Source organism: Dendrobates tinctorius, unplaced genomic scaffold (genome assembly GCF_039654945.1).
Source record: "Dendrobates tinctorius isolate UK_male_01 unplaced genomic scaffold, ASM3965494v1 ptg000005l, whole genome shotgun sequence".
NCBI classification, from domain to species: Eukaryota; Metazoa; Chordata; class Amphibia; order Anura; family Dendrobatidae; genus Dendrobates; species Dendrobates tinctorius.
This window is the reverse complement of record NW_027361673.1, coordinates 396,529-410,122: the sequence shown is the minus strand read 5'-3', so window position 1 is coordinate 410,122 and position 13,594 is coordinate 396,529. Positions and strand designations below refer to the sequence as shown.

At 42.9% G+C, this 13,594-nt stretch overlaps 2 long non-coding RNA genes across 2 annotated transcripts in view; one reads left to right on the top strand and one right to left on the bottom strand.

The window, feature by feature from the left end:
* Nucleotides 1-2,868: 2,868 nt before the first annotated feature.
* LOC141083439 (uncharacterized) overlaps nt 2,869-13,594 on the bottom strand; it is a 65,547-nt gene continuing 54,821 nt past the window's right edge. The window contains exon 2 of the long non-coding RNA XR_012230720.1: nt 2,869-3,524. This is a non-coding gene — a long non-coding RNA (uncharacterized lncRNA). The remainder of the gene's footprint in view (nt 3,525-13,594) is intronic.
* Nucleotides 2,904-11,633, top strand: LOC141083444 (uncharacterized). Its single transcript, XR_012230721.1, has 2 exons — nt 2,904-2,980; nt 10,163-11,633. It is a non-coding gene; the product is annotated as an uncharacterized lncRNA (long non-coding RNA).

The window sequence follows — 13,594 nt, the reverse complement described above, 5'->3', positions numbered from 1 at the left end:
TAGATCGGGCGATTCTGAACACAGCAATACCAAATATATGTAGGTTTGATTTTTTTTATTGTTTAATTTTGAATGGGGCGAAAGAGGGGTGATTTAAACTTTTGTTTTTTTACATTTTTTAATATTTTTAAAACAATTTTTTTATTTTGGCATGCTTCAATAGCCTCCGTGGGAGGCTAGAAACTGCCATAAATCGATCGCCTCTGCTACATAGAAGAGATGCATAGATCACCTCTATGTAGCAGAATTATAGGTGTGCTATAAACGCCGACCACAGGGTTGCGCTCATAGCAATCCGGCAGCAGCAACCATAAAGATAAGACTCTAATCTTATAGGAGTTTATCATTGACCTGTTTTTCTTCATTTTATGTATGATTTTCCAGTTCATATGAAAAATACATCTGCACTAAAACTGGAAGAGCAAAAACCAGAAATAGTAGTAAAGACAGAACCTAGCAGAGGTAAGTGTGACAATAATGTCTATGTGGTCTGATGTCAGCGACTGAGAATAATTCACAAGGAGGATATATTATATGTTACTTTTTTACATGAATTTCCAGTTGAGACAATAAATACATCTGCATTAAAACTGGGAGAAGATGAAGACCCAAAAATAGTCCCAGAGACAGAACCGAGCAGAGGTAAGTGTGACAATAAGGTTTTTGTTGTCTGATGTCGGTGACAGAATAATTCACGAGCAGGATATATTATATGTCAATGGTGGGATTTTCACATCTATGACTGACAATGATCACTGACTTGTTTTTCTTACTTATTTTGTATGAATTTCAAGATGAGACAAAAAATACCTCTGCATTAAAACTGGGAGAAGATCAAGACCCTGAAATAGTCGCAGAGACAGAGCCTAGCAGAGGTAAGTGTGACAATAAGGTCTATGTTGTCTAATGTCGGAGACAGAATAATTGAGGAGGAGGATATATTATATGTCAATGGTGGGATTTTCACATCTATGACTGACAATGATCACTGACTTGTTTTTCTTACTTTTTTATCTGAATTTCAAGATGAGACAAAAAATACCTCTGCATTAAAACTGGGAGAAGATCAAGACCCAGAAATAGTCGCAGAGACAGAGCCTAGCAGAGGTAAGTGTGACAATAAGGTCTATGTGGTCTGATGTCGGAGACTGAGAATAATTGAGGAGGAGGATATATTATATGTCAATGTGGGATTTTCACATCTATGACTGATAATTATCATTGACTTGTTTTTCTTACTTTTTTGTATAATTTTCCAGTTGAGGCAAAAAATACATCTGCATTAAAACTGGGAGAAGAGCAAGACCCAGAAATAGTGGCAGAGACAGAGCCTAGCAGACGTAAGTGTGACAATAAGGTCTATGTGGTCTGATGTCGGCAACTGAGAATAATTCATGAGGAGGATATATTATATGTAGTGATAAGTGAGTGTGCTCTTTACTCGAGTTTTCCGAACATGCTCCGGTGTTCTCTGAGTAGTTTGGGCGTGCTCGGAAATCAACTTTTAGTCCCCGCAGCTGCATGATTTGAGACTGCTAGAGAACCTGAATACATGTGGAGAACACCCGAGCATGCTCGGAAAACTCCAGTAACGAGCACACTCGCTCATCGCTATATATGTCAGTGGTGGGATTTTCACATCTATGACTGACAATTATCATTGACTTGTTTTTCTTACTTTTATATATAATTTTCCAGTTGAGGCAAAAAATACATCTGCATTAAAACTGGGAGAAGAGCAAGACCCAGAAATAGTGGCAGAGACAGAGCCTAGCAGACGTAAGTGTGACAATAAGGTCTATGTGGTCTGATGTCGGCGATTGAGAATAATTCACAAGGAGGAGATATTATATGTAGTGATAAGCGAATGTGCTCTTTACTCGAGTTTTCTGAACATGCTTGGGTGTTCTCTGAGTAGTTTCGGCATGCTCGGAAATCAAGCTTTAGTCCCCGCAGCTGCATGTTTTGAGACTGCTAGAGAACCTGAATTCATGTGAGGATTTCCAAAAAAACGGGCAATCCCCACATGTATTCAGGCTGTCTAGAAGCTGCAAATCATGCAGCTGCGGGGACTAAAACTTAATTCATGAGCACCCTCAAAATGCTCGGAGAACTCGAGTAACGAACACACTCGCTCATCACTATATGTCAATGGTGGGATTTTCACATCTATGACTGACAATATTCATTGACTTGTTTTTCTTACTTTTATATATGAATTTCCAGTTGAGGCCAATAATACATCTGCATTAAAACTGGGAGAAGAACAAGACCCAGAAATAGTTGCAGAGACAGAGCCTAGCAGAGGTAAGTGTGACAATAAGGTCTATGTTGTATGATGTCGGCAACTGAGAATAATTCATGAGGAGGATATATTATATGTAGTGATAAGTGAGTGTGCTCTTTACTCGAGTTTTCCGAACATGCTCGGGTGTTCTCTGAGTAGTTTGGGCGTGCTCGGAAATCAACTTTTAGTCCCCGCAGCTGCATGATTTGAGACTGCTAGAGAACCTGAATACATGTGGAGAACACCCGAGCATGCTCGGAAAACTCCAGTAACGAGCACACTCGCTCATCGCTATATGTCAGTGGTGGGATTTTCACATCTATGACTAACAATGATCATTGACTTGTTTTTCTTACTTTTTTACATGAATTTCCAGTTGAGACAATAAATACATCTGCACTAAGACTGGGAGAAGATCAAGACCCAGAAATAGTCCCAGAGACAGAACCTAGCAGTGGTAAGTGTGACAATAAGGTCTATGTTGTCTGATGTCGGCGATTAAGAATTAGTCACGAGGAGGAGATGTTAACTCCCAGTGGGTACGATTGTCACATGTATGATGACTGACAATGATCATTGACTTGTTTTTTCACTTTTTATATGAATTTCTAGTTGAGAAGAAAAATAACTCTGCAATAAAACTGGTAGAAGAGCAAAATGCCAAAATAGTAGAAGAGCGAGAACCTAGAAGACGTAAGTGTGATAATAAGGTCTATGTTGTTTGATGTTGGCCAGTGAGAATAATTCATGTGGAGATGTTTTCTGTCAGTGGTGGGATTGTCACATGTATGATGAGTGACAATGATCCTGTTCCTCTGCACGGATAAGATTTCTCTACCGTCCTGCCACAATTACACCAAAGCAGTATCCTCTAATACGGAGTCCCATTACTTAAATTAGTTTTATATCTCTTCTCCTAGGATCCATCTTCCGCCGGATTATATCATCCTGTCGGCGTGGATTATCCAGGGCCGCTCGCAGCATCAGAAGATGCATTTGTCCAATTTGTCTTTAGGGCACCATATACATCTATTACAGCAAGTCATCAAAGCTGTACTTGGGCAGCACGGGGGCTCAGTGGTTAGCACTGTTGTTTTGCAGCACTGGGATCCTGGGTTTAAATGTCACTAAGGAAAACATCTGCAAGGAGTTTGTATGTTCTCCCCGTGTTTGCGTGGGTTTCCTCCGGGTACTCCGGTTTCCTCCCACACTCCAAAGACATACTGATAGGGAATTCCTAATTTAAAAAAATGAAATAAAAATTCTGAATTAATTAATATTCCTTTGTAATAGAATATTTCTGAAATATATGGCATACCAATACTGTACGTCGTACATTTTTGAAGAATCCTCATGAAGTTTTGTTTTTTTCACTAAACGTGTATGTACTGTAGTGTGGTGGGGTAATATACTTCCCAACTGCTGTCTTCTCTGAGATCAAGCTCTATCAAGCTCTGTCCAGCTCCACTTTTATGTGATGTCATAGATACATAGTTACATACAAAGGTTGAAAAAAGACTTAGGTCCATCAAGTTTAACCTTTCTCCACCAATTGTCCATTTTGTCACTAAATTAAATATAACCCACAATGTTATGTGTATTGAAGAAATCATCCAGCCCTTTTTAAAAGCTGTTGTAGTGTCTGCTATTACTAGTTCTTGTGGTCGGCATTCCACAGTGTGACTGCTCTAACTGTAAATAATAACCCTTTCCTATTTAGCTGTCGGAATCGCCTTTCATCGCTCTCCAGACTCTTCGGCTCACTCTATGCTCTCGGTGTGAGCGAGAAGTCTCTTCTATTATACTAGCCTATGGGGCCTTGTTCTGATGCTCCATAGGCTTACATTGATAAAGGCAACCTGTTACCTCGTTTTTCAGCTATAAGCTGCGGCCACTGCCTTTCAGGGCTTATCGACAGCATTCTAGAATGCAGTAGAAAGGCAGTGGCCGCAGCTTATAGCTGAAAAACGAGGTGACAGGTTTCCCTTTACTGACTATATACTTGCCGATGTGGGAGATGTTGTGACCTGGTCATCATCTAGCCATGACAATTATTCCCTTATAAAAGGTTCTAGAGACATTCATTAACTAGTAGGACTTGGGCATCCTAAGACAGTCCTGCTTAGACTGCAGAGACCCGTATGACGTAAACGGTGCCTCCCCGCCTCCCACCAATAACATAATAACGAAACAACAAAAAGGCCTGGATGGGTTGAACAGGTCGGTCACAGTTTATTGAATTCTAAACCGAGAGAGGCAAATACAAATTCTCAACAGACTCAGAGCCGAAAACCCCCCATAACTGACAGTGGGTAAGGAAGCTGATGAGAGGTTACGAACCTTTGCCCCCCCATACTACCGCTGTGACATTGGATACAACAAAATCATGTAAGTAATGAAAACATAGTCCAAAATTTTTTTTTTTTTTTAAATAAACATTATATACAATAGCCGCACAGCACAATTGCGAATTTATAAGGGAGGGAGGGTGGGACAAAACTTCGAATGGTCAGCCAGGGGAGGAAGAGGAATTATCCGGCCCAGCACAAGAATTTAACCCCTGAGGGTGTGGCCGGACGCCCCTTCCCCTTTCTCCCGTTGGTCAGTGGGCGTTCTAATATATGGCATCACCTGAGAAGTAGTGGGAGGGGGGAAGCACTGCCCAAAGTTCCTTTATAGCTTAACCTATCTATGGGGGCTCTGCTGTCAGACACACATTCCCTATACGGTGCCGTGCCTCTCAGACTGTTCACGTTGGACTATGATCAGTGGCCCTGTCGGTATTTGTGTCTGAAGCCCCATAGAATGGGATTCAGATGTTCGCACCAACAGGAACATTGAATATAATGATGCAGGCAGAGTCAGTGTTCTATGTTAGCATTATTATATGCCTATTTGAGGCAGGCACCAAGACGCCATCTTGGTGTCTGCCTCAAAAAGGCATATGAGGCCAAAAATTATGACCTATAGAGCACACAATGACTCCATCTACATCATTATAATCAACAAGATGGTGGCCCGATTCTAACGCATCGGGTATTCTAGAATATGTATGTAGTTTATTTAAAGGGAATCTGTCACCCCATAAGCAGGGGCCACCGCAATCAGGGGCTTATCTACAGTATTCTGTAATACTGTAGATAAGCCCCCGATGAAGCCTGAAAAATAAGAAAATCACGTTAGATTATACTCACCGGGGGCGGGGGCGGTGGTTCGTCGCTGTCCGGTGCCTCCCATCTTCATACAATGATGTCCTCCTCCTTGCTTCTCCCTCGGCTCCTGCGCACATGTACTTTATCTGCCTTGTTGAGGACAGAGTAAAGTACTGCAGTGCACAGGCGCCGGGAAAGATCAGAGAGGTCAGGCGCCTGCGTACTGCAGTACTCTGCACTGCCCTCAACAGGGCCAATAAAGTATGCGTGCGCAGGAACTGAGGGAGAAGCAAGGAGGAGGGCATCATCATATGAAGATGGGAGGTGTCAGATGGGACAGCAACACCCATCGGACCGGACCAAACGCCGGGGTGAGTATAAGCTAACTCTTTTTTCTTATCTTTCAGGTTTCATCGGGGGCTTATCTACAGCATTACAGAATGCTGTAGATAAGCCCCTGATGGCAGTGGCTGCAGCTGATAGGCCAAAAATGGGGTGACAGATCCCCTTTAAATTCCACGCCAATATCACTGATTGCGGCAAATCCGTGCGGCAGGAGCCGCAGATCTCCCGATGGTAGCGGTAGCATGCGTCGTTCAAATTCTGCGCCAATTTGTGGCCGGACTGCGCCTGTCGCTGATTGGTCGCGGCCGGCCGGCCGCGACCAATCAGCGACGCGGGATTTCCGTTGCAAACAGACAGACAGAATTATTATATAGTAGATGGCTCCATTAACACAAACATCGGAAAACGTTTTTCTAGGGCTTCAGCTGCAAGCCCCCAACCGTAGACAAAGACACAATGTGAACTTTGATTAAGTAATTAAGCTATAGCCATCAAGAAGAAAGAAAAAAATGGATTCAGCTCACTGCTTGTAGTCCAAATGGAGATGCTAAAAAATAACTTTTAAATAGTCTGTGGTCGGGCACACGGGTCGAGATACATACCAGGCTGGCTCCATAGTCAAATAGCTTCAAAAAGTAGTAGTAGTAGTATATGTAATTACTGCTATCTCCTGCCAAATTCCTTAGTGAGGAGTGCCGAACATTTATTCAGGTTATTTGTCAACCCAGAACGCTTAAGACAATGCATAGGTTAAAAAAACACACTATGCCAATAATAGTTATGACATCTTCTTGTATGGACCTTGAGAATATATCCATGTCAGAAGGAGCAGACATCAGAAGGAAGGGTCGGAGGTTGATCATAGAACTTTGCTTTACCTTATTCACTTAACGGAGTACAAAACATGAACCGATTGGCTTTATTAAAAAAATAAAGTTTTTTCCTGATCCCGAGTGACAATCAGAGTGGACCTACAGGCATTTAGGCTTCACGGCGGTCAGAGCCAGAACAAAAAACAATTAGTTCCAGTCAGAGCATAACAGTTCATTTTAATGGCTACATTTAATCAGCAACATTCCCTTTATAATCTACAGTACATGATAAATGGATCTGGCAGATTTAAAGGGAATGTGCCCATTTTTTTCTCAACAATTGGAAAAAAAATGCAAAAACGTATATTTTTTAATGGTATAAAATAGCAATTTTTGTTCATATTTTCAACTTGAAAAACTGGAGGGAGTGGGGGGCAACTGCTGATATTTGCCATAAAAATTTAATGTAATGTGAGATAGTGCAACTGCAGTACACATTGGTGGGATCTGCTCCATGTGTGAGACGTCACTCCTCGCCTTCTAGATGTTTGCCAAAGGATAAGGCAGGATGAAGCATAGGAGCCATTTTGTTAGTGGCGGCAAAGTGATATTGACAAGTGGACAGTGACACAGAGGTCGGTCGTTAGCACCGATTCTGTTAGTTGAAGCTGCGCTGCTCACCGTTTCAGTGACCGCATGAGATACATGGCTCAGCAGACCGTCACACATGATGGGACTAGATACATGGCTGTGCTCAGTGTAAAGCCTCACTCAGATGTATCATGTAGGGACATCTGAATGAAGCTTTACACTGACTGAGCAGAGCTGAGTCAGTGTTCAGAGCACAGCAACGTGATGATGAACTCTGAATACTGAAGTGAGTACAGGTCGGCAGCCTGACATTGTACGACTAATCCCAGGCTACCGAGCTGCTCAATAGCCTGATATTAGTACAGCGTCAGGCTCCTGATCTGTGCTCACCACATCTCACAACCACTGCGCAGACCTCCTGTCACCGACAGCTACGTGAGCTGTTGATATGGGGGTGTAAATTGTAGCGAAGAGCACAGTTCTGGACTACAATAAAATGGCACCTGACTCCCCCGCAGCGTTGAACTGGACACCCCATGGGGAATACACAGTCCACAGCTGAGGCAGACACAATATAGGAGATTGTGGTCTGTGCGTCTCTAGTCTCCTATGGCTGCAGTATTTGCGGTGCGCAAGTGTCATACCCAAACAGTTTTGTTGCTACATTGCAACAAACAAAAGATTCAAATGATCCACAACTTTAATAAAAAAAATTGATACACATACAGTATAAAGCATTCACGGAAAGCCTGCAAGTGAAGATCATTAACTGGAAAAATACAGTGTTTGTGTATCCATAGTCCAGCATAGTGCAATTATTCGCATGTACTTTTATATCTTGGCCAATTTTGGTTTCAAAGACCTGCTGCAAGTATTGGCAACTGAAATAATAGTGGTTAGATTTGGCTTGGGGAAAAAAATGAAAAAATTAATAATGAAATAGAAGGCACGAGTCATTAAGACTGTGCTGTGCAGGCCAGTTTAAGAAGAGGATTGCTGGAGTACAATCCACCCAATTCTGGTGCCGTCAATGTACCCCAGTCAGACTCTTTATGCAGGTGGGTGCAGCCATGCCCTGTCCATATTGGCATAGCTGGCTTGTAAAGTAAACTCCAAATGTTGCAATATTTTTGCGCAACTTCACCAGAATTCTGCTGAAATCAGCTTAATAAATCAGGACCCAAAAGACTTCAAAATAGTGAATAATGAAGTTATTAAAATCTAATAAAGGCTCATTTTAATAGCTTACACATGTAGCAGAATATGAGCACCGAACTGTTACTTGCCAATTACAGGTGGACTACATAGAGGTAAAGGGACAACATCCCATTAGAAGGGAGGTACAGTTTACCATTACCTTTTTTGGGACAGTCACAATAACAGCCCCAATACATGTTAGTTGAAAGCCGGTCAAAGCCACAGATTTTGGGAGGATCGCTCGGCCATCTGATGTGTAGAGGCACCTCCCGGCTCTTCCCCGATAGGAGAGAGAAGGACCGGGCAGGTGGAGCGGCAATGCCTGATACTTTTGTTCTCAGGGGAGATAATCTCAAAATCCCCAGCACTCACAAGTATGTGGAGTCGGGAGTGATAGCCTTTGGCCGAACATTCAGCACACGGCTACCCAATGTGTATGGTCAGCTTTTTCCATCTCATGTAGCCTTACAACTGGAGAATATGAAACCATCCTCAAATCCGAGTTTGCCATATTCATGGCTTTTTTGTACTCTATTCGTGCAGAATTTATGTTTGACGATCAGTCCCGAACATATTCGCTCAACTCTAGACCCATTGACGTTTGGTGAATACTGTAAATACAATATTCGCCGGCGATCGTAATCCGAACCAAATTTTGCAAAATTCGCTCAACTCTTGTCACAACCCCTATCTCCTGTGGCATTGCTTACTCCCAACACTACATTGATAGCTATACGATAGGGATACATTTTTATAATAGACATTACCAGAATTTTAATGCCAGGTAACACAAGAATACAAACCATCTTGCAGCAAGAATTCAAACCAAAATTTATTTGCATAAAGTAAAATATGAAGCCGCAAAAGGAAATCAGTGCATAGATGTCCAAGGTATGATAAAATCACAAATCTTTATTAGATAACACAGGTAGAAAAGCACAAACAATGACAAACAAAGGGTGACACAAACAGAAGCAGAACAAAAGGGTATACAGTGTCAAAAACCTCACTCTGACCCATATCGTGAGTAAACACCTGGTGGTAAAGATAAATAAGTATCCAAGTATAAACACCCAATATATAGCAGGCAGACCAATGAAAAGCAGTAAGGGGTAAAATCCCCAGCTGGACAGCCATATAATCAGGGGTGAAGATACAAAGACACAAAAGCAAGGTACATACCAGGAGGGGAGAGGGGAGAGACACTGAATCCAAAGCTCAGCTGACCCCGACGTACGTTTCGGAAATGATCTTCCTTCCTCAGGGGGCATGTCAATAGGGTGTTAATTGCGGTTTAAATAGGGGAAGTAAAAACAAGCACCAATCATGAGGGGTGACGCTGACCAATCCCCCCACATCCCCCATCACTGCCTTAGCTGGCGCTGATCTTATTTATGTTGGCCTTACAACACGCCAACTAAAGGTCCGTGTGCGGGAGCATGTGTTGGGGATCCAGGCGGCACGGGACCACATGGATGACTCCACCCTGAGAACTATTCCCAAGCACTTCAAAGATCATCATAAATGTGACGCATCTTTATTTAAAGTGCGTGGCATCGAGGCTCTGAGAATAGATATCAGAGGTGGGGGCCTATCTAAAAGGCTGGGTCAATTGGAAACCAGGTGGATCTGGAAGTTGCAAACGGTTCATCCGAGGTGTCTTAATGAGTGTCTGTCATTTGCTCCATTTTTATGATTATCCTCTCTATCCCCTTTTCTGCTGCTGCCAGTTGGGTGACTCTTTGTGTCTTTGGTTTTAACATTTGTTTTTATTTTAGTTTTAATTGCAGGCACCTGTCTGATGGTTTTCTTGTGGCTTTCCTTGCTGGGTTGGATGGATATCCTACTTGGGAAGATGAAGATACATCTACTCCTCCATTGTTGTATGGAGAATATGGCGGTTTCAAGGCCTCATTTTTCCCTCATCGCAATACTATGAATGCTGGACTAATAATGCCTCTGTATTTATGTGCCAGTTTACTCTATGGCACATTTTGAATGGAGAATTTGGCGGTTTCAAGGCCTCATCATCTTTTTTTCATCACAATACTATGAATGTTGGTTTAATAATGTCTCTGTATTTATGTGCAAGTTTAATTTATGGCACATTTTCATGGAGAATATGGTGGTGCCCTAGTCCTTTTTTTTTTTTTCTCCATCTCATTATTATGAATGCTGGACTAATGATGTTGCTGTATCCATATATAGGTGTATTTTATGGCTCAATATTATGGATGTGTATACTGATGTATATATTGACACGTATACAGCTTTTGTGCAGCTTTATGTATTTAAAATCATGTATTCGATTATATATGATAGGTATGGGCACTGAACACTGGTTATTGTTATTAACTCTGTAATATTATGTGCTCTGCCTCTCATCTTACCGATTATTCTTGCTGCCTAGGTGTAATTTATACACTTAGTTTACATTTCCATTTCTTGCTAATGCCCTATTTGCGCTCCCCTATATATTAATTAATTTGTATATCATTGGTGATGCATTACTACATTGTTATATTAGGGTACTAAATTAGTTGTAGCGCTATTCAGCCCGCTTCTATCTTGTAAGGTCTTTTCAGGGACGTTCACTATTCCCCTTCACAGTTCTGGCAGATTTCCTGCCTTTTGCCCATATCCAAGATGGCGGCGGCCGTCTTTCCTGTTCCTGTACATGTGTGGGTGGACACGCTTCCTGTCCCGCCCCCGTCTGCCTGTGGTCTGGCGTCTGACGTCATGGGGCCCCGTGCTGATCAGCGCCAGCTAAGGCAGTGATGGGGATGTGGGGGGATTGGTCAGCGTCACCCCTCATGATTGGTGCTTGTTTTTACTTCCCCTATTTAACCCGCAATTAACACCCTATTGACACGCCCCCTGAGGAAGGAAGATCATTTCCGAAACGTACGTCGGGGTCAGCTGAGCTTTGGATTCAGTGTCTCTCCCCTCTCCCCTCCTGGTATGTACCTTGCTTTTGTGTCTTTGTATCTTCACCCCTGATTATATGGCTGTCCAGCTGGGGATTTTACCCCTTACTGCTTTTCACTGGTCTGCCTGCTATATATTGGGTGTTTATACTTGGATACTTATTTATCTTTACCACCAGGTGTTTACTCACGATAAGGGTCAGAGTGAGGTTTTTGACACTGTATGCCCTCTTGCTCTGCTTCTGTTTGTGTCACCCTTTGTTTGTCATTGTTTGTGCTTTTCTACCTGTGTTATCTAATAAAGATTTGTGATTTTATCATACCTTGGACATCTATGCACTGATTTCCTTTTGCGGCTTCTTATTGATTACAGTGTGTCCTACACTGATTTTCCATGGGCTGATTGTGTTGGTTTTCTTTTCATCTGCACCCACATGTAATATATGATGTTATACTGTTTCAGCCTTGTGGTCTGTCATTTTTATTTATAAAGTAAAATATGAAAAAGGCAACTTCACAAACAACCAAAAAAAAAAACAAAGAAACCTTCACAATGTTGATAATAAATGGAGTATTCAGAAATACAAAAAATAAATGCATACCTATTTTTCCCATTAAAGAAATTATTGCTGATTTGAATCCCCAGAAACCCTCTTGACAGTGAACCTGTCAGACACCTGATGTGGGAGTTTTCAAATTAGGCCAGGATCACACATTGCTATGCAGCCGCACGCTCCGCTCCCGAGTGCAGGCGGCAATGCCGGGTATTAACATGCGAGATTCGTCCGAGTTTCTCGCATGTGTGATCCCGGACTTAAACCAAATGTCGGTGGTAAGAACATTTTATTTGCTGCCGATGTGCAAAACAGCAATCGGTGTGAAGAAACCGAGACATTGTTCATAGGACGGCACTTTTTATTGCAGCTTATCCCATTTTACATCAATGAAGCTACAATACTGAGCTAATCCCATGGACACGAGTATCTAATTATCCATTTATTAGATTTGCTGGCGTTTATATTATACTAGCTGAAGAGCCCGGTGTTGCCTGGGCATAGTAACCAACTGTGGTTAGTTATAACAAATTATAATGATTATATTGCACATAAAAACCGTGCATCTAATCCTATCCTGTGTGATACTGACTGCTGAGCCATGTATCTAATCCTATCCTGTGTGATACTGACTGCTGAGCCGTGTATCTGGGTCGCCCTCCCAGGGCTGTGGGGTACTCGGTACCAAGCCGGTCACTCAGGGGGAAAGGTGTCACAGCAGCGGTGACCCGGTCCTTGGCCCTGAGCGCCCAAGTAAAAGGAAGATTGAATGGTGGATTGTAGTTGATTAAATTAATAGATCGTGATGCCACCTGTGTTGTTTGGCAAGGGAGGTGTTAAGCCGACACTGCATGCAGATCCTCTGGGACTGATGGTATGGTGCAGCAAAGATGTAAAAGCTCCCCACACGGGAAGCTGTAGTCCCAGGGCAGTGTAGATGTGGAGGTCAAGGGGAGATGTAGGTCAGGCGGTGTTGGGCACCAAGATGTAGCAGTGCCGGGTGTGTTGGCGCTGGAATAAGTGGAGGACACCAGGGCATGTAGTTCCAAAGCTTTACTCACAGTCTGTTGTGCAAACAGGTGCCTGCCTCCATGCCGTGTCCTCCGGGTCAGGGACTCAGTCAACCTCCAGGCCAGGTGGAATACTGCTTTCCAACACTCCGCCAACATGTGCCTTTCTGAACGTCTCCTCTTATAGCGCCGATAAATGAAGTACTCCCAGTACTGAGTTACACTGGAGTTCCTCCTGTCCGATGTTCTTATGAACTTTCCATGTACGGCAGATAGTTGTAGACTGCTTCGGGACTTCTTGCTTCTTAGTACCGGCTCACTATCAATGTTGCTGTTGTGCCCCCTAGTCTGACGTGGGAATAAAGTATTGCTAACTTCTATTCCTCCGGTGTCTGCTGCAGGATCATTAGTATCCATACAACCTCGGGGACCGGGCCCCGGCCTTGCGCTTAGAAATCCTAGGCAGGGTTCTTCTCTAACCCACATCATGTTCTCTCTTTTACTCCTCACGTTCCGCACTAATCCTTTTTTTCTATGGAACTATCAGGTGTCCTTTCTATGTCTCTTTCTTGTGCTAGCAGACCCAGGTCACTGTGGCCTGCTGCAGCACTTACTTCATCCATCCCTCTCCCGGGGATCCTCTCTGTCTTACTCTCTGTCCTTCTGCATCCTCACTCACTCTCAGTGACTGACTGAATGATTATGACTGAATGACTGAC